The sequence below is a fragment of the Molothrus ater genome, chromosome 14 (genome assembly GCF_012460135.2).
Source record: "Molothrus ater isolate BHLD 08-10-18 breed brown headed cowbird chromosome 14, BPBGC_Mater_1.1, whole genome shotgun sequence".
Classification (NCBI taxonomy): Eukaryota; Metazoa; Chordata; class Aves; order Passeriformes; family Icteridae; genus Molothrus; species Molothrus ater.
In genome coordinates this window covers 18,380,518-18,401,470 of record NC_050491.2, presented here as the reverse complement: position 1 = coordinate 18,401,470, position 20,953 = coordinate 18,380,518, and the positions used below count along the sequence as shown (strand labels likewise).

The window sequence follows — 20,953 nt, the reverse complement described above, 5'->3', positions numbered from 1 at the left end:
GTTCAGCACTGGGTGTTCTGATTTAGTCATTCCACCAGGAGCTGAAAAGACTTGAATCGAGAGACCATTCATTTTGATAAATAAAATTGAGTGAAGAAATAAAGAAAACCCACGTTCAATAAACAATTCAACGCCCATTGTAGGATATAAACTCACAGAAGTCAGCAAAACACTCAGCATTTTTGTGAGGGTGGCATTCCACTTTGAAAATTTTACCCTGAACAAGCTGACTTAACAGCATGAAAAATTTAGAGAAATGTAGCAGGAAACTTTTTGGACTCATTTCAGTAAAACCACCATCAACAAAGTAGAGGCAGAACTGAGCCTCAGGTAAGGGAATAACCAAGAACTATATTTGAATGATACTGGCAAAAAAAAAAAAAAAAAAAAGAAAGTGTTTCAGTGGGGGCAGCTGTAAAAAAAACAGAGTTTATAGGAGGGAAAATACCTGAAACCTTCCCAATTTTACTGAAGAGTCTGCAGAAACTTGCAGGCACCACATTTCTCTGTGCCCCAAACCACATCTGGAAAACAATCACAGCCCTTCACAACCACAGGAAGGGACCAGGTGGTGAATAAATGGTTCCAGCTTTAGGGGGACAGAAGAATAAGGAATGAACAAGCCAAAAGAGGGGGAAAAAAACCCCAAATTCTGACTAGAAGTCTTAAGTATAACAATTTATAGCATGAGTAGGCAATAAAACATAGAGGGAAGGGATACATTAAATAAGGAGAGAAAGTTTATTTTGACTGGCATGTTCCTCTGCTGTAAGAAATAAATCTGGTTTCGTGAGGACTAATCCTGCTATACTGTATTTTTTACCTGTACTGCCAGCCTGATGTTCCTTCCCTGATATAATTAAAGAGGTGTCACAGGACCTGCTTGCTTTCATACTGGGAATAAGGAATTACTGCTGATACAAGCTAACAGCTGGAAGCATGTAAAATAAACATAAGCTAAGCTGCTGAAATCACGGATCCTTTTCAAGAAAAATATCTGTCTGCCAATCACATTTAAACTCACACACCACAGAGCCCTAAAATAGCACTTAGGAGGAATAATCAGGGCTCTAAGTTATTTTGGGAAGGTAATGGATTAGAAAGATGCATTGTTTTAAATCAGTCATCAGCTGAAGGAGTGGCAAATCTTTAATAATGCCAAGATTGGTTTTGTAAGTGAATAAACCAGCAAAAAGCTGGCTGGGTGCTAGTAATCTTCAAAGCTTGATTGCTTTTTCTGATAGCTTTAGAAAATTAGTGGATGAAAGCATGTGTAATATATCTGGTCTGAGTAAAACACTTGATGTAGTGTCTTACAAAATCTCTGCTCGCAAAATTAATTCAAATTGGCTTGGACATGGAGGACTGTCACTTGGATTTAAAAATGGCTGGCTGAGTGCAAATAAAGGGTAATGAAAAATGGCAACGTATCAAGCTGGTGGGAGGTGTCTGGTGGAGCTCTGCAGGGATCACTGTTTGGTCCTGTTTATTTAACATCTTCATTAACAGTCTGGAAGGGGGAGTGAAACAGCATGTTAATTAAAGTGACACATAATAATAAATCAGGAATTGCTCCTAATGCCAGCACTAATACTTCACAAAAGCACAGAGCGCTGCCAGGGTTTCTGGGGAGGTGAAATGTGGCCGTGCAGAGGCTCAGCTAAGATGCTCTAATTGCACTCCACCTTTTAAAGAGAGTGGTCCAAAACCCGCTCCAAGTGGGAGTCAGAGCCTGCTGGCCAGCCAGGAATTCAGAGCATGATGGCCCAGCGTATCCAAACTCAGGAACTGGAAACTTCCACGGGCAGACCCGAGTTCCCTTCCCCCTGACACCTGCCCTGCATCACATTCAGTGGGAGAGATTAAACCAGTTCAGGTCACTCAGCTGAGGGAAAACCAGAGTTTGGGGGGAGTTGTAACATCAGCTTCCAGTTGTTTCTGTTTCATATTTTGCATGGCTGCTAAATATAATGTAATAGAGAAAGAGAGGGACAGGAGGAACTGGTGGCACGACTGCATCTTTTTGTATCAGTTAAATTGGACCAGTTATAACATAAACCACCCCTTTATGCACAGATTTATAGTTTCAGAAGACAAAATTCAGCATTCTAAAGTAGTGTTTCTACAATGGCAGGGCACTAGTCTATTGCTCCAACATACTAGATTTACTTTAATTATAAATACTTTAAAAAAAACCTCAGATAAGTAAACATGAAGTTGTTCACTGAACACTGATAAAAACTGATCAAAGACTACATAAGTCACAGAAAAGACTTCCCAAAATAGTCTGGGATATTGGTGCTCCATCAGAGACACCTATTTCTGTTTTATAAACATACATAATATAAACCTGGATCTTAAATAGGAGTGTTATTATCTCCCTGCTTTGAATGATTTATAGCAGCTTATCTGGGCTGGCCCTCGGGCTGCTGCACAGCACTGAATCATAAATGCAGGCTCATTTTGAAAGGACAGTTTGATGCCACTTCCCAAAAGGTAAGAAAAAGGAAGGGACTTTTAAGGCCTCCTTTACCACACTGAGTTTAAATTGCTCTGGGAACTTGTGAAGTCCCCAGAAAACACAGGAGCAGTTTAAAGCTGTGAGAGTCTCCCAGCCATAAAGAGAGCTCCTGCATCAGCAGGGAGGGACTGTGGAACAATAACGGGAAGGAGAGGGAAGCTCTGCAGTCCCCACACTAAGTGCTCTGTCCCTCAGCCTGTCGGTGCAGCAGAGCCCTGCAGGCAGGCAGCGATGGGTGGGAGCCAAGCTCAGCTGTGCCCCCAGCTCTGCTGCACAGGGGAGCTCTGGGAAACTCCTTGGACCCATCAGGCTTCTCCTTTAGAACAGCACAAACAGAGCTTTGGGGACAGCCAGAGCTGCTGCCCTGCTTTGGTGCCACTGGGTAACTTCTGTTCATGACTCTCAGTTTTCTGTGCTGAGATGACCCCCAGGTATTAAAAGCCTCTTTTTTCCCAGCCCCGCGACTGAAGAAGAAGTGGAGATTCCTTGGCTCTGCTTCTCAAGGTTGTTTATCTTCTCTTACCTGTTCCATTCCATCTCTGACCTGCTGAGGTCTGTCCAGCAGGTTGGGCTGTGGCACAGTCCCTGCCCTTGGGGTGGTGTTAGGTTTTTATACCGTGAGCTACCTGTGCTTTATTTACAATAATTTTCCAATACCTATCCCCTATGTCAGACAGTCTGTCTCTACTCTAAACCAATCCAGAAGTGTCACCATCACAGCAGAAGATGGAGGACAGGAAGAAGAAGGACAGGACAGACCCAGATTCCCCCATCTTGCCTCTTGAATCCCCATTCTAAATCCCCAAAATTCTACTTTTCCACCCTGTAACAAATTCACTATCATTCTACTCAAACTCTTGTGGCTTGCAAATCCTCACACAAAGTTGGTAATTGTTTCCATGGGCTAAAGTGGAAGGCACGGGTGGTTTTGACTCCATGCCAAGGTCTCAAATCACCCAGGGCAGCCAGAGCAATGTCCTGGGTACCCACACATGAGCTGAGCACTGCCCTGGTCCATGCAGAGGGTAGAGCCTGAACTGGCTGCACTCAGTGGTTCCAGAGAATCCCAAATCCATGGGTCAATATGGAATAAAACATAATGCAATAGAAAGGCATTCAGTAGATGGGAACTCTCCTGGCAGCTGTTATGTAACACCCCCAAAGCCTCTTGTGAAAAACCACAGGGACATTAAGGCTTATTTAGGTGGCAGCTATTGTATTCACTTTTCTCCACTAATTTGACCTGATGGCACTAGGCTTGTTTAGTTTTATTCTTAATCCTCTCTTTTAAAAATCTCTTTTCTCTTGTTGTTTGGCTGGGTGTTTTTTTTTTTTTTTTTTTTAATTATTCCCTTATTTTTTGAACTCCAGTAATTTGTGAAGCAGCTGCATTGGTCATGAACTGCTTGCATTTTATTACACCTACAATGACTTTTAAACAGAAAGAATCTGCTCATGGGAACACTAATCCTTCCATTGTGGAAATAATTAGGCTCTTTTATTTGCAAGATGAAAATCTTTAGGGAACATATGAAAACTAGCAAAGAGCAATTTTTTTTTCTTTTTCTAAAGAGAAAAAAATGATGATATAAACAGACCTGCTAGTGTCTGTTAAACTGTGGCATATGGAAAGGCACACAAACTCTTAGAGAAATCTTTCTCAGGAATTCTTCCACTTGGCTCAGGAATAAAGGACATTCTACAGAACTTTCTGTACAAAACCACTACAGCACATTTTCAGGAGATATTTTCGAAGGCTTTTCAATGGTGATCTGCTCCTGTTCTTTTATGATAAATGCAAACCTAAATATTGCTATTATTTTTCTATAATTATCTTTGGACTCTTCTGGTTTGCAAAACATACTCTTCCTAAGCAAAGAAAGCTACTTATATTAGATTTTTAGTTATTTATTTTAGGTTTTTTGCCGTGGTGCATTTGGCAGGGGGCAGTTCCTGTTCCAACCCTCCTGTATTATTTGGTGCTATATCCTGCACTGCATTTACACATTCAGGATTAGCACATTGCCACTCGAATATTTTTGCAAGCTTACTGACGTAGAACTGGCGTCCAATCAGCAGATTCTGGCTCAGAGAAGGAGACAAGAAATGAAGCAAGTCCAGATAAGGTGATCAGAGAGGAAGAGAAGATTTTGTGATTAATAACACCGTGCCAAAGGGCTTGGAAAGCCTTGCTAAAGGTTTCTAAATAAAGTTGTTTGGGGGTCTAGGTTAACTTTTACTGTGGAGGAGGTTTGTACTGGGTCCTGTATTCAGAAAAAAATGGAAATAAAAGCTTTACTGAGTTACCAAATTTTCTGTTTCTCATCTAATGATGTTAATAAAATGAGATTTTATTGCAAGTTTGAGAAAGTGGCAATAAAATGTCAGCTACAATGTGATGTTGATAGACATAAAAACAATGCACAATGAGGGGAAAAAAAAAATCTTAATTTGCATTTACACTGCTGGGCTCTGACCAAGCTGCATAGAAATATGTTGCTGGAATTATGATAGACAATTCTACAAAAACATCAGCTCACAGGCAAACAGAAAGCAATTGAATTTTTAGAAAATGGAAAGAGAAGAAAATCGAAAACATCCTTGCTTTAGGACAGAAATCCATTCTGTGCTTTTCAATCCTTTGTGCATTACAGGTTATTCATATAGGAAAAGTAAAACAGTGAAACAGAACAAGCAACAGTAGCATAGAAAAGTAAAAACGTGTGGAGTTATTTCCTTCCAGCTAAACTTGAGAAGTTTTTATTTCTGGTGGGCACAAAATCCGGCAGGTTTTTATCAAAGCCTGTAAGCCATGAGTGGCATGGGCTCCATGACAGGGAGCGACAAAAATTGATAATTCTTCATTTGGCACCTGGCCCTCAACAAAACACAAACTTTAACAATGAAGCTTGTTGCTTCCAGACTCAGGAATGTTAATATAGGGGGAGTTTTAGCACAGATTAGAGGAATAAGTCAAAATAAATCCACCAGCACAGTGAAACAGAGCCCTTCCTTTGCTTAGAGGATGGTAGAGCATCACTACATTGCTAATAAATTTATTTATCCTCATACTTGCTACTGGCCTCGAAGCTAAGCAGATCTTGGTTTTCGGGTGGGTTAGAGAGCCCCAATTCCTCTTGTTTCTATTTTTACAGAAGGAGAGGAAATTGGCATCCTTTGTTTTGGGGTTTTTAAAAAAAGATAGAATGTGATGGAATAAAGTTCTTGTAATGAAATATTAATCTGTGTATTCTTCACTGGGGAAGTGTTTTAAGCTGTTAAATACCTAAAATGCAAAAAGGAAAAAAATTCTTTGGTAAACAAGAGCAACAACACTGGAAATTTCATTGACAGTGTTTTCTGACAGCATATCTGATGCATTTTCTTGTCATGGTTAAAAACCAGAGAAGAGCAAAGATTAATCAAACTGATACCAGCTTTTTTAAAAGCTCTGGTTAAATTTGGGCTTTCCTTTCTTCTGCAGGGGCTGAGCGGCAGAGCTGCGGCTGGGAGGGTGCAGTTCATGCTCAATTCTGCCATTGTTCTCTCAAGGGTTTGTTTGTGCTCTCACCACAGAGCCTCCAACACCTCGTTTCACGCCTGCTTATTAAACGCAATTATCTTCTGTCTGTTTAAGTCAGGCTTCTATGCAAACGTTGGTTTGGTCGCTGGAAATCAGGTTAAACTTCAGCATCCAGCTGAGCTCTCAGCTGGGAGTGAATGGGGGGAGACTCCACAGAAAGTGACCCAACAGCTCCTAATTCCTGGCCAGGAGGAGCCCCTGCTTCTGCTGGGGGTGAGCTGCTGCATCCTGCTCCTGCAATTCCACCTACAGGCTGAGAAAAAAGTTAAAGAAAGGGGAAAAAAAATAAAGGAATGAGAAAAAACCTTTCTGAAGTCACACTTTGAGGATATCATTTAGATTGACATTGAAATAGCTCATGGGTCAAACGAGCCTTTGACAGCCCATGCAGGGATTCCAGGCAGCCTCAGGGGTGCAGGGGTTCCATCCCTCACTCTGGAGTGCCCAAGGAGGATAAATTGATTTCAGGAAAGACCCAGAGCTGGCAGAGCCCCGAGGAGCACCAGGAGCAGGAGCCAGGGCCAGCAGGAGCCAGGGCCAGCAGCACCCAGGGCCAGCAGCACCCAGGGCCAGCAGGAGCCAGGGCCAGCAGCACCCAGGGCCAGCAGCACCCAGGGCCAGCAGCACCCAGGGCCAGCAGCACCCAGGGCCAGCAGCACCCAGGGCTGTGGTCTCGGGTGCTTCCTCAGCCAGAGGTGACTCCATCTCACCTGAGCTCCTGGGGCTCTGCAGGGCTCCCTCTCCTTACACAGCTTTGGCATTTTGGGGGTTTTTTAACTCTATTGACAACTTTGTCAGACACACATTGGACCACACCCCATATTTCACTTAAGCTATCATCCAACAAAAGTTCAACAACATCCCTGGTTCCCACACCCATGAAGAAACCCAAAGTCCACAAACCTGCCATGAAGAAACCCAAAGTCCACAATGTTCTGTGGGTGAAGCACGAGGGTTGGAATCTCTGTGCTGTCCACATCTGTGTGTTTTCTCTGCTTGTGGAGTAATCAGCATTTTCTTGCACTTGATGGAGTTTCACATTCTGCACTAAAGCCCACCTGGACTTTGTACCTGTTAAAACACAAACAAATCCAGGTCCCCGCAGGGACTGGAGGATTTTCTCAAAATCCTGGAGGTGAAGAACAGGTCCTGATGTGAAAATAAAACATTGATCAGTTCTGTTTTGCAAAATTGCATAGAGAAATATAAGATATCAACATAAGTTGCTATTTCTTACATTCTTTGGTTTAATGAACAGGAGAACACACCAAGAGCAAAGCAATGCATGTAGTGAAAAAGGAACTAACAGCAATTAGGCAATAACAGCATGGTAATGAGCACAGGCAGGATGCACAGAAACCCTGCAGCTCTGTCTGGGGTGGATCTGGGGCTCACGAGCACGAGGGTTTCTGATTGCTCAGCCTGGCAGAGCAGCTCCCAGTGAACAAGCAGGGATCACAGCAGATCAGCGACGTTGCAGCAGGATTTTCTGTGCCTTAACTGACTTCCAGCACACAAAGATGATTTTATCAGACTTGAAATGCAGATGAGAGCTTCAAAGGGATCTCCAGAGAAGGGATAGAGCTGCTGTATTTCCATCAAGAGCCAAACACTCCTGGCTGTTTTAAAGAGCTCTTCCACATCCTGACACCACTCAAGAAGCAGAAACAAAAAATCCTGGAGTTCCTTCCTTTCCTTCAATATCTAGCGATCTCCCTGCAGTTCTTGAGAAGAATTAACAGAGGAAATTAAAAACAATGACAACAATGGAACTATTTGGAAGGTGTGCACCGTTGTGGCTTTCGATGTGAGGATCATTACATGTCCACATGAATGGATCCTCAAATGTTTCTCCTGATTCTTAAACATCATTTGAATTCTAAAGATTTTGCAGGTATCTGTAGTTGTTCATCACATGCTGATGGTTTCTTAATGAGCACCCGTTGTCCAGCAGCCTCTGTCCTACTCCAGGAGGTTTTTATTCCACCCCTTGCTCAGAAATGTCAGATTAGCATGCATATCCTAACATTTGGAGGAGCAGCACAATTTATCTTTTAACTTTTGTGCCCTGCAAACTCCCCAGATAATATTTTTAAATGATTGCAAGCCTGAGCAGCTATTTCAGGAACCAGAGAAGACAGTATTTCCACACCACTTTGTGAGAGAAAGGTATTAAAGCCCTTTTAATCTTGCCATAAAAAGGTCTAAAGTAATATCAGTGTCACAATTTTAAGGATTATACATTGCTATCATGGGCCTGTCTGAAAATTCTGGAATTGCTTCTTTTAGCTAAATAACTGTGATGGAATTACAATAGAAGTTCAGCTCAACTATTGAGTTTTTAAATGGCTGAGAGCTACTCTGGGAAAAAAAAATGCATCTGCAACTGCCTTGGCTGCTCAACAATCTGTGAGTTTATTACTTTGGGCTAAGAAATATTGCAGACTACTTGGAGAAATTAATCATTTGATAATTAAAGAAAGGACAATATATTCCCTAACCTTTATAAATATTATTTAAGGAGAAAAACAGGAAATGAAAGCACAGAATTTATTTTTCCCCTCTTAAAATCGTGAATTGAAATATTTTTCTGGGAAAAAATCTGCATTTGGACTCATCATAATGCTTTTCCAACAGAACTATGGCAAATGCTCTTAGATAGCAGTTAAAAAATAAAAATCAGATTGTAAATGTGATTTGAGTTGTGTTTAAGGGGAATTGATTACTACTCAATTCCTGAGACTGAAAAAATCATTGGTTTGCAATTGCAGTCTCCTTTGCCTTTTGCTTATCTGAACGATGGACTGGAATGCCTTTTAAAGTATTGAGCTGCCTTTTTCATCAAAGTCTCTGGAAAGTCACTATCTTTATTCATTCTCTGATATAATTCAAATTAGGAGGCTAAATTTTCAAAAATGATAGGTTTGATTCTTATTTTCTTTTTCCCCTCAAGCTTGTTTTAATCAGTTTTAATATATTTGAGTGATAGACTACCTTCTGGTTTAAGTAGGAATTCAGGCTCTTAGTATTTTTTTAATAATAAAATTTAACATCAGTTGAAACAGAAAGTATTTTGATTCTTATCAAGGAAATGAACTGGAGTGAAAAAAAAAATCCAGGTAACTAAAGGCCTGAGGTTCAATAAAATTAGTATTTTTGAAACAGCCACAAAATCAGAAAAGGCAAATTCTGTGTTTATGGGTTCAATTAAAATGAGATATTTATATAAATAGCAATATGGAATGAGGGAATAACAGCATTCCAGAGATCCAGAGGGATGCAAAGAGCAGGAATAATTCTCATTTATTCTGAAAATCTCTGGCAGTGGGAAAGGGCCACTTTTCTGCCTTAACCTGTGCACTTGGAGATTGCTTCATTTTGTCTGAGGGGATAAAGTTAAGGAGCTGAGGATGTGAAAATGTAACCTTCACAAAATTTTATTTTGATAAACACCTCAGTTTATCTTTCCATGGCAGGCTGATAAGGAAAATTAACATAGTTCAGCAGAGTGCAGGTCAGTGAATGTGCTCATGCAGTGAAAAATGAAAGAGTTTCCTCTCAAAGTCTCTGCTTTCCCAAGGCTAGTGCCAAGAATAAAATAATAATAACTTCTTCAGTCTGAGAATTTAATTAAGGAAAAAGGTTACATTTATCTGGAAAGCACCTAGGTAAAGAAAAAGTATAAAAACTTTTGTATTAATAGCAAAGGAACAGGGGGGCATCATGGCCAGCAGAATATGCAACAGTAACTTGGATTTGGGATGGAGAGTTTCCAGAAGGAAGTTAATAATTGTATTAATATTGGAACAGTAAATTCAATTTCAGGCATTCTGAAGCAGCAATGAATTTATGCTACATTTAATATTAATAAAAGCAATAGGCAAGAAAGAGGACAAATATAACTCCAGAAGAAAATACTGAAAACATTTTAGCTCCACAGCTGAAAGCGGCAGACATTAGGTCACAGAGAAAAGGAAGAGTCCATCCAGTGTCATCACATCTGGAGAAATATGGGAATTCAGGTGATTTTCCAGACAAAAAAACCTGCATTACTCCCAGCAGAGAGATAATTTCATTTGTTTGGTTCCCAAGATGCAGCAGAAAATGTTCAAAGCAACAGAAGTCTGTTATGTTTGTAAAATACTCAAATTCTGCCATGCAGCCAAACCCAACCGGGCTCTACATCCTCTGAGAAAATTCTGGATTCCACAGCAAATTGTGAATATTCACAGACTGTGAATATCACACAAAATTCTGAATATAACTTCAGTTTCTTACCTGATTTTTCTGTCCTCTCACGCACAAAGGAGGAAGATCAAATATTGCATTTATTTTCATCAGGACTGGAGTGTCTTTTGAGATCCATTTACAGGAATTTAAATGGTTCTGAGGGAAGATATGCTGCATTTCCTCATTAAAAATAGTGGCCAAATTCTGCTGGCTGGTGGAATTCCATTGGAATTCCATTGTACTTCAGGATCTTACCCAGATTTTCTGTCTAGAAGAAGAGATTTTGACCAAACCTTGCACAGCAGCCATAAAAACGCCCTTACAAGTCTCTCTTCAACTTTTGTACCACTGAGAAACCCAAACAAACAAAAATCCCCAAACATTCCCCCTCCAGAAGAGAAAGGAACCAACAAAACAAAAGCAACCACAACCAAACCAAACCCTCTGAAGTTTTATACTTGCAACTGTGCTTGTGCTGGGGAATTCCTGTAGAGGGTACAGACAGAAGATTAAAAAAATGCAATTAATGACATGAAGGTGCACTAACATTTCAGCTGACATTTCATACATGATTTATGCTCTGCCTACTGCTCAGATGATGGATCAGTCAAACTACCTTAGCCTGAAGCATAAAAAAGTGAAAATGCTGTATGTCCTCTGGCTTAGAGCTTTCCCTGGGGTGGCTTTGAAAGTGTTTTCTGCACTTGGAAAAAAAAGTTAAAAGTGGGGAAAAAAAGTAGCTTATATAAAGACAGAATTAAAAAATAAACAACCAACTAAACAAACAAACAAAACAAAAACCCAACAACAATAACAAAAAAAAGCCACAAAAAAACCCAAAAAAACAAAAAAAACCCCACTCCAAAACAAAAAAACCAAAATAAAACCCAAACCCACAAAGCTGGAGCATTTTATTTTTTGTAAATGTTGTGTAAACTTATTGAAAGAATTATATTTGAAATAAAGGCCCCTGAACTCCAAGTCAAGGTAAGCAGCAGTTTTATCTCTAAACATGAACACAAGTCTATTGTGGTGGGATTGTTTAAATGCCATGGGTTTGATCTTGCTTAACTATTTTTCAGACTTTAGGGTCTGAAAAATATTGATTTGAAAATAGAAGAAAAACCAGCTTATTTTTGGTAGGGAAATGTATTGATCCAAGTCAGAGACCAGCAAACCTCAGCTTGACCTGCTGAAATTATCAGACAGAAAAAGGACTTGGGAAAAACAGAAAAAGAGGATGCAGAGAGAAAGATGGGAAAAGCCATATTAGCAAAAAGCTTTTTCTGGTCCTTCTGGGAATAAAGTTTTCTAAACTTCCATGGTGCCAAGCAGCAGCGATGCCAGGTGAGGGCGTTTTTGGGGTTAGAGGAGACAAAGCTTTCATCCTCCCAAGGCACTGCCCCAACAGAGCCTGCTGTGAAAAACCCGGGTTTTTTTTAGTTCCAGGTAAAAAGAGAAACTCACTGGGCTGAGGAGGCTTCTACCAACTCATCCAAGCCAAAGCTCTGACTTGTTAAACCAAGAGAGTGGGAAATGTCTGCATTTATTGCTGGAAGGAATGCTGGGGAGAGCCCTTCTGCACGTCCAGTGGATCTCACAGTTCCGTGGAGAAGATCTGGTTCAGGCAGGGCCTTTTCCCAGTTAGATCAAAGGTGAAAACAGCAGAAAAAAGAGGGGAGGAAAGGAAAGAAGAAGAAGGAAAAACAAACCCTGAAGCAATGGACAACATGCCAACAGAACTGCTGAATGCATCAGGTAAAAATCAGTCACTTTTTACCTCAGAATCTCCAAGAGTCTGGGTCCATTCAGCAAAGCATTGGTATAATGCAATTTAATGCAATTTTTAGGGCAAAGATATGTTACAGTCCCTTGGTATAAAAGGCTTCTATGGCATCTGTGACAGCAAAAAATGCAGAGGGAGGAATTCTGCAATTCTGTGCAGTGAACTTTGTGTCTTGTGAGCAAACAAGGAAGAGATCTTCGTTACCAGATGAGTTATTTCTATTCATTTTTATGTGGTGTAACTTCAATTAGAACGAGAGGTTTCTTAATGAATTTAAAGATTGACTGTACAGGAGCAGGATATTTTTTTTACTTTTATCAAATGCAGATGTGGGGGTTTTTTAGTTTGTTTGGGGGTTTGATTTGGTTTTCTTGTTTTGGTTTGGTTTTCTTGTTTTGTTTTGGTTTTTTGCTGTTGTTTGTTTGGTGTGGTTTTGGAGTTTTAGTTTTTTTGTTTGTTTGTTTGGTTTTGGGGTCCTTTTTTTGTCTGTTTGGTTTGATTTGCTGTTGTTGTTTGTTAGAGGTTCTTTGATTTCAGCTTAGAAAGAAAATATAGGGGAATAAACACATTCCTATCAAAGGAAGCCATATATTAGCCTACATTACAACCATCACAAAGGGCTCTGGACTGTAATTTCTAGAGAAATTAGGAAAGAATAAAGGAAAAAAAAATTACTCTCTATTTCTCTGCATTCCTACAGATATATGTGTCACCAATGAAGACTTACATTCACAGTAGGCAACTGGGTAGAAAATAATGATCACTGGAACATCAACTGCTCACTTGGCTTGTGCAGATCCTGTTATTTCAAATCAGCTGAGCAATTTTACACATGCACTGATAATAATTTACATTTGTGCAAACAGGCAAGACATTTCCTCCCAAGCCATGGACTAAATGCAAGACAATGACAAAAGAAAGGATTTAATGGAGTGTTTTAGGGAAAACCTGACTTCTCTGTTAGTTGTGTAAGTACAGTGTTGCTCTCAGGATTATCTGAGATCTGAGCAAATATGACAAAAGGAGTTGTGCAATCATTGCTCTCCAGCACTATTTACCCAATTTTAAGGCTCAGTTTTGCTCGTTTGGCTGAGCAGTCACATCCTGGGGAATGACTGCATTATGCCCTCTCCAGAAGCCATCACCTATCAAACAACTGCATTCATAAATTATGGAGATCCTGGATAACAATTCCAAATCAAAGCCCATTGATCTGAGCCACCTCCATGGCGAATTCAACAAAGCAATTTCCTTTGCAACCATGGCAAGGTGTTCTGTGCCAGTGCTGTGGATAATCACTCATTAATGATGGCTCTCCTCTGCTGGAATGGAAACAGGCTGGGATGGTAGCACAGAGATGGTTTTGGTTTGTTTGGTTTGCTTTTTTAAAATATAAATGCTGGAATTATTCCAAATTGCATAGCTGGAGAAATCCCAGCAAAAGGAATGCCTGGGAATGGGCCTGCTTGTCCCATTTCCCCCTCTATATTCATATAATGGTGAAATTTTGAACTCTGATTTGTAAATTTGGGTTTTTTTCCCTTCATATGTAAAGCAGAACAGGCTCCCCTCTGGTCTGAAGACAATCTAATGTTTTACAAAACCACTTTTAGCCCAGTCCCCATATCAATTGTTACGATCTATAAAAACAAGAATACCTCCTTACCTTTGGAAGAGTTTAATTAGGAGGAAATGTTACATTTAAAAAAGATAATATATAATTAATAACTTCAGCAAAGGTGGACAAAGAAGAAAGAGATTGCAGGCTTTTCACATCCTCAAAAGCATTTAATTCTCTATTCATCTAAAATTAACAATCAAGCTGTGTAGCAGAAAAGAGTTAGAAAAGCTCAAATTATATCACTGACTGTATTTTTTTTCTCTCATTCTTCAATGAAAAATTGTTCCACTGGCTGTCTCTGGCTTCTTGCTGCCTGAATTATATTTTTAATTAAGAGCTGCACTGTCATGCCTAAGAAATTTGTTTGTCAAGGAATCTTTTCTAAGCATGTTGACAAAGAACAAGTTATTAATACATACAAAATTTATAAATTTGAGATTTGGGAAAGTATTTAGAGGGGAAAAACACGAGCAAAGAATTGTTTTCCCTCTAATGAACATTCCAAAAGTTCAGGTTGCAGACTTAGAAAATATTCTGTAGAACCACAAATGTCTTTTGGGATCCCAACAGGTGACGGGGGAGGATTCACAGTGAGGACAAGACCCAGGCATTATGGTGATTTCTCAGCTTTCCTGTCTAGCAGACCTTGCATATAATTGTGGCAATGTCTCAGCAGCAATTCTCTTGGTTTTTGAGCTAATTTGCTGGAGGAATAAATATGCAAGCAGAGTTTCTTCACACTGTTCTGAGCAAAGACCCTGAAGGTGTTTGTTCTTGGTACAGATTGAGTGAATCTAACCAGGAAAAATAAATGAAACAGAGAAATTATGGCTGAGCCTGGTGTTTAAAGTGACATCCAGGTTGTGCAGCCCTGAAAAGAGCAAATCTGCTTCTCTCACTCGTGATCCAAGGCTGGCAGGAGCTGTGGCTGCAGAGAACAGAGAGATCATCTGGAACAGAACCTGCATTGTGTTACTGCCACACTGCCAGCCTGAGAGCAGGCAAGTTCCTCCTGGCTCCTTGTGGAGGCAAAGCTGAAGGCAAGCTTAGCCAAAACTTTATGATTTGATAAGTTTAAAAATTGATTGGATTTTTTTGAGACTTTTTAAAGCAACCTTCCTCACAGGAAATCAGTAGTTCTGTGATGATGGGTTTTCCCCCAGTACCCGGACTTTTTTCTGTTCTGGAAATTCAGAGCATTGATTTGAAGGCAAAAAAATCCAGTTTTCTGAAAATAGCGAAAGCTTTTGTCCTCAGTGTCTTTGGTTTCTTACTTTCTTATCTGTGGAATGGAAATAGTAGCCCTCCATCTCCAAGGAGCAGGATGAGAGGGTATAAATCAAATGAATGTTTGAGAGCCACCCCTGCATTGTGTTGAGGAGAGCCTCTCACAGACAATGCAGTGATGAACATCTCCTTCCCCACACCAGAGCCCTGGGGGACCCAGCAAGCCAGGCAGACAAACAGCAATTAACAGTGAGAATTAAATGAAATATTGAACCTCTGCTCGTTGGGTGAATTACATTATCTTGGTGTCCAAGACAAAGCCCAGGTTCTGAGTTAAAAATTGGAGGCGTGTGTGCAATGCATGGGGGAAGAATCCACTCACACAAGGGAGCCCAAACAAGGCTCTACTGGAAACATTCATTTTGCTGGGTAATAACTTTTAAGTGTATGCCTTTGCCACCTTTAATTATATATTGCTCTTTTTTGTCTTTTTTTTTTTTTCCTGGGCATATTTAATCCAAAGTTACAATTACCTTTGGTGATCACACATAATAAATTTTTTGTCTGGAGTTTAAGCAGTACCGGGTGCTGCCCGACACCCGAGATCATCTCGCGTTTGTTTCATTCTTATTCTCCCTCAGAACAACACCAGCAGTAAACAATTCCAGCTTAATTACCCAAAATGTGTTTGCACTGCAAATAGACTCCTCTGCACTCCCATTTTTCCTGTGCTGCCACCAGCCCTGAGCAGGGAGCAGCAGAAACAATTGATGGGAGTGGGGATGGCTCCAACAGGAGACAATGGGTGTCACCGTGATATTTTCTGAAAAATCCCTTTGCCAGGATTTCTTCCCCTGGGCAGATGAGAAGCCTCAGCTTCTCCCTGTTTTGCTGCTCTGGAATGTGATCTGGAGAATTGTTTACCCAGCATGTGAATTGTTTTTAATTAATGACCAATCACAGTCCAGCTGTGTCAGACTCTGGTCAATCACAGGTTTTTATTATAATTTTATTATCATTCATGTGGCCTTCTGATGTCTCCTTTCTCTTTCTTTAGTATAGTTTTAGAATAGAATATAATATATAATATATATATTATAGGTATATCTCATATCTTATATAATAGATAATATATAATAGATAATAGATAATATATAATATTATTATATATTATCTATTATATATAATATGTACATAATAGATATTACATAATTAATATATAATATATAATATATAATATATAATATATAATATATAATATATAATATAATGTATAATAAATCTGCCTTCTGAGAACTTGGAGTCAAATTCTCATCTCTCACCTCATCCTGGGGACCCAACACCACAACAAATGGGCAGAGACCCTGCCATTTGTGGGAGATGCTGCTGTCTCCAACAAAGGCAATTTCTGCTGCCCCAGAACTGGAATAAAGCTAGGAATGAACTGGGATAAAGAGAACTGGGATAAAGTAATGGTGTAATAGTAATAATGTAAATAATAGAACTGGATAAAGCTGGGAATCTCCTTGGAAGATGCACCCTGGGATGTTCTGGAGAGCCTCTCACACAGCACAGCAGCACATGGTTCTGCACAGACAAACTGAGCCCACAGTGTTTAACACCACTTCAATCCTCACCTCACCTCAGATGCCCAGGGTTTATCCTGGAAGCTCAGCTCATCTCTCACCTCACTCTTGCAGACTGGAATTAATCTTCCACGAAATCAAAGCAGGGATAGAAACTTTGCAGTGATGTTTGCAGTCCTTCAGAGCTGTGTGGGCACTGCCAGCTCTGCCAGTGCTGGAATCTGGAATGCAGAGAGCTCTCAGAACTTTGGGCCTGTGAGCCCAGAACTAAACCCAGGATTTGATCGGAGACCTTGGAAAAGGCTCCCAAACTTAGGAGCTAGAAAAGAGAATGTGGATTTATGGTTTATAGCAGAGACACATGAGCTAAGGAAAGGAAAGTTTAGAGTTTTAGAGTTTAAGATATAGAAAAAATAAAAGTAGTTGCAAAGGTAACAAGAAGTTTAGGATGCAGTGCTGTAGGTTTGCGTGCCATAACATGATTGGCTAAGAAGCTCACACTGTAACATGGGTCCATAAGACAAAATATTGAAGGATTGGGTCAAAAGCATAAATATCCTTGTTGGGAGTGTTTTATTGGTCAACAACTCCTTAAAAGGTCTTGTAACTGAGGGTCTTGTGACCTTCTGAGCCATGCAGTGAAGATGTGAGCCTAACTCACCCTTCCTGCCCTAAGAAAAATAAATCCCATCATCAAAACCAATGCAGAGGTCCCATCTCAAATTCCTTCAAAACCCTCCCAGCCAGCAGGACCTGGTGGGGTTTCCTTGGGGCTGTTTTGCTGTGGGAGGCTCTGGACAAACCCAAGCACTCCAATCACATCCCCCTTGCCCTCAGCCTGCCTGCAGCCTTGCTAAGGAAGGGAATTCCAGGGAGGCAGGAAAGCTGAGCCAGAGGAGCACGGGGGGTTTTGCAGTGTTGGGAAGCTCGGGGTGGTTTGTGTGCCTGTCCTCCTCAACGTTTCAGCTCAAGTGTTTATTCTGAGATAAAATAAAATATAGTTATTATTTTAATTTCTCTGACAAGCATAAAGATTTTAATCATAACATTAGATAATATTATGAAAGCATAGGAGGAATCTTTTTTAATGAATGCCCTAAAGTGCAGTTCATTCTTCTGTAGCACATCACAGGGAAAGCTTGTCATTTTAGCATGGAGCTTGTGAGGAACAAAACCCTGCCTGGTGTCAGCCCTGCTAACCCAGGGAGGGTCTGACAACACTTTTTCCTCTAGTCCATACAGGTTACAAACTGCCTACATTAAGTGAAATGCAATTAAATGAAATAATCTCACAATGAAATAAATGAGCAGAAATAAATAAACGATGAAATCAATAAACAGAAGGGGTGGTGTGTGGAGGTGGATGGCTGATTCAGAGTTTTCCACACAAACCCAGCTAAAGCAAAGTTCCTGGCACTGTTAAGCTCAGAGTCAGCCCAGGACAGAGGCAGGAATTGCACAGCAGAGGTGTGGAAGGGACTGCTGCATCCACAGGGAAATTGTCATCCAGGAGCTGTAAATAAGGAACATTTCACCTCAGCAGCAAAGTCAGATATTGATCCTGCTTAGTCAGCACGACAATTTAAATATTCACCAATAAAACGACAGGGGTATAAATAAAACACATTCCAAAGCTGGAAGGGAATTTAGCATTAAGGAAAAAATCCAGATAGTATCCTCGGGAGGGGTGAAATTTAACTTACTGGAAACAGATGTACCAGTAAAGGAGTTTGGTTTTTAATTATAAAACATATAATGGCATGTTTCAGGAACTTCAAATAATTATTGACATTTCACGTCTTTGACGCCTGCTGGTTTTTTAGTATTTGAAATTTATCCATTGAAATATGTGCAAACTGTTACCCACAGTAATTCTTATTCCAACTCACCAACTCATCTGCTGCTGACCAAAAGCCAGTTTAATCCATGCAGGGATAATCTGTGGGCTCTCTTAAAGGGAGCAGCCCTGAGAGGCCCAGGTGAGCTCCTGGCCATGGGGAAGAGCCCAGGTGGCACTGGCAGCAAGTACAGCAGTGATCCTCAGTCACAACCTGGAGGGGGAAAAGAAGATTAACTTCTGCAGAATGTGGTGGATCTCAGATCTGCAAAGTGAAGACATTCCTGTATACAATTTGAAGATGGTTTGCTGTCACGAATTTAAGTAGTGTGGCTTGATGGTGTAAATTAGTTAAAATCCGTGTCCTGGAAATGTCAGATTATGTACACTCTACACCCTGCAAATCTTGTCACTGCCTGCTTTTCCTCCATCTGATGCAAAGCCTTAAAAATATGGATATGCTGAAATGCACAGACACATCTTAAAACCTACACAGAACTTCTACCAAACAAGGGTCCCAGAGTCTGGAAGGAAAAACCAGGGCAGGTTTTCTTAATCTGTTTTGATGTTTCTGTATCAACCCAATTAATTCACAAAGGAAGGGCTCACACAGCACATGTAAGCAACCTGCTCTCTAAACTTCTCCCCCAGAAGGAGCTGCCTCAGAACTGCTTTGGAAGCAGCAATTTTAAGACACTTTGGGTTTTTTTTTACAAATTATATAAGAACACAGGACCATAAATAAGCTCTAGTAAATACTATTTGGAGATTTATTACATATAATGAATAAGCTGCTTAAGAATTATTTTTTGTCTCCCAGCTGAGTTGAAATGTAGTGATTCTTTCTGACTTCTGCTTTCTTGTGAAGACCAGCAAAGCAAAGAGGAGCAATTAATACTGTGAGGAGCAGAAATGACAAAAGCTGGCCTTTTGTGAGTTTATGCATCACTCCTGATTTATTCTGCTCCCTCACATCTACAACCCATCCCTTTTTAATTCCTCAAGCTCCAGCTGCCTCGTTCCCCCTGTCTCCTTTTTCCTGCACTCCCATCCTGTTCCACGTGTGCAAACAATTTGGTTTTCTCCTGCTGAGTGGCATCTGCTCTGCTTTAGTTTGCAGCCTCACACACAGGGAGGGTTCAGCTGGCTGCTGCTCCATGGCTCAGGAGGGGCACCAGGATATTTCTGAACAATCCCTTCGCCAGGATTTTTCTCCTGAGAAGCCTCAGAAAAGAAGTGTAAACAATAATTATCTGATTGCTTGGAATGAGGTCTGGAGGGTGCTCACCAACAGGTGCATCTTTGACTGGTTCCATGTGAATTGTTTTTAATTAATGGCCAATCCCAGTCCAGCTGTGTCAGACTCTCTGGTCAGTCATGGGGTTTTTATGATCATTCTTGTCCAGCCTTCTGATGTCTCCTTGCTCTTTATTTAGTATAGTTTTAGAATACAATAAATAGAACAAAATAAAATATATAATATAATAAATATAATATAATAAATATAATAAATATAATATAATAACTATAATAAATATAATATAATAAATATAATAAATATAATATAATAAATACAATATAATAATTGTAATATAATATAATATACATAATATAATATATATAATATAATATAATAATATCAGCCTTCTAAGAACTTGGAGTCGGATTCTCATCTCTCACCTCATCCTGGGGACCTGACAACAGCACAGCACAGGAGAGGCTGCAGCTCCAGACTGGTGGCCAGCAGCACAAACAGCCTTGGGGTCACCTCGTGGCTAGGCCAGGCACCCAGACAGGACCCACACCCCAGACCTGGATCTCCTCAAATCTGGCTGAAACTGGCCAACAAACATCAAAGTTTGTGGATTGAAAGGGGTGAGGAACAAATACCAGTGATTAGGAAGCTCTGGAAAAGGTTGTAATGTATGTAGGAAAAAAATCAAGATAAAATGCTGATTCTCTTTTAGACAGCACACCTCTAGTGACCGACTCACAGTGACATAAACCCACTCAGGCATGTGCTAAAAGAGGATGAAAAGAAAAGCACTCCTTGCTATTTGTTTTCCTGTATTCATTTTATCCATGATTCCCCACACTTCCCAGTCACTGAATGGAAAGGAATCTCCCCCTCCTGCTTCCATCTCAAGGCTGCTTTCAGCCAAGTATTTGAATTTACCCTCAATTCCCTTCCTGTGATACTCACTTGAGTCACACAAGTAGGACTGGAGCACTCACTGAAAGGTACATTTCCAGCTAAAATATGGCATTCTCCAAGTCAGGATGACATTTCCAGTGGTTCCCTGGGTTGATACTTTGGTCAGAGAGTAGAAACCCTGAAGCCCAATAAAATAAAATATCAGCCCTGAAATAAAAGTAGTGAGGTATTTGAAATCTGCAGAACATTTTCCATTGACTTGTAGGTAGTTCAGTGTTTACAAATTCACATTGAGTTGTGTTTTCAGAGAGAATTATAGAGATAATCCATTTTTCTTCATGCTTATATTCTTGATAGGGGTTTTCAACCGAAGTTACAATCAAATCCAATAGACTACCTACCTTATA

General features: G+C 40.2%; 2 long non-coding RNA genes across 2 annotated transcripts; both read right to left on the bottom strand.

Moving 5' to 3' along the window:
• Window positions 1–4,851: 4,851 nt before the first annotated feature.
• LOC118698917 (uncharacterized) lies at window positions 4,852–10,397 on the bottom strand. The gene is made up of 2 exons (XR_004981981.1): window positions 7,008–10,397; window positions 4,852–6,357 (listed from the first exon to the last, which is right to left on the bottom strand). It is a non-coding gene; the product is annotated as an uncharacterized LOC118698917 (long non-coding RNA).
• A 6,246-nt stretch (window positions 10,398–16,643) lies between these two features.
• LOC129046833 (uncharacterized) lies at window positions 16,644–20,301 on the bottom strand. The gene is made up of 4 exons (XR_008508632.1): window positions 20,072–20,301; window positions 19,680–19,817; window positions 18,444–18,605; window positions 16,644–16,775 (listed from the first exon to the last, which is right to left on the bottom strand). It is a non-coding gene; the product is annotated as an uncharacterized LOC129046833 (long non-coding RNA).
• Between the last annotated feature and the right edge of the window lie 652 nt (window positions 20,302–20,953).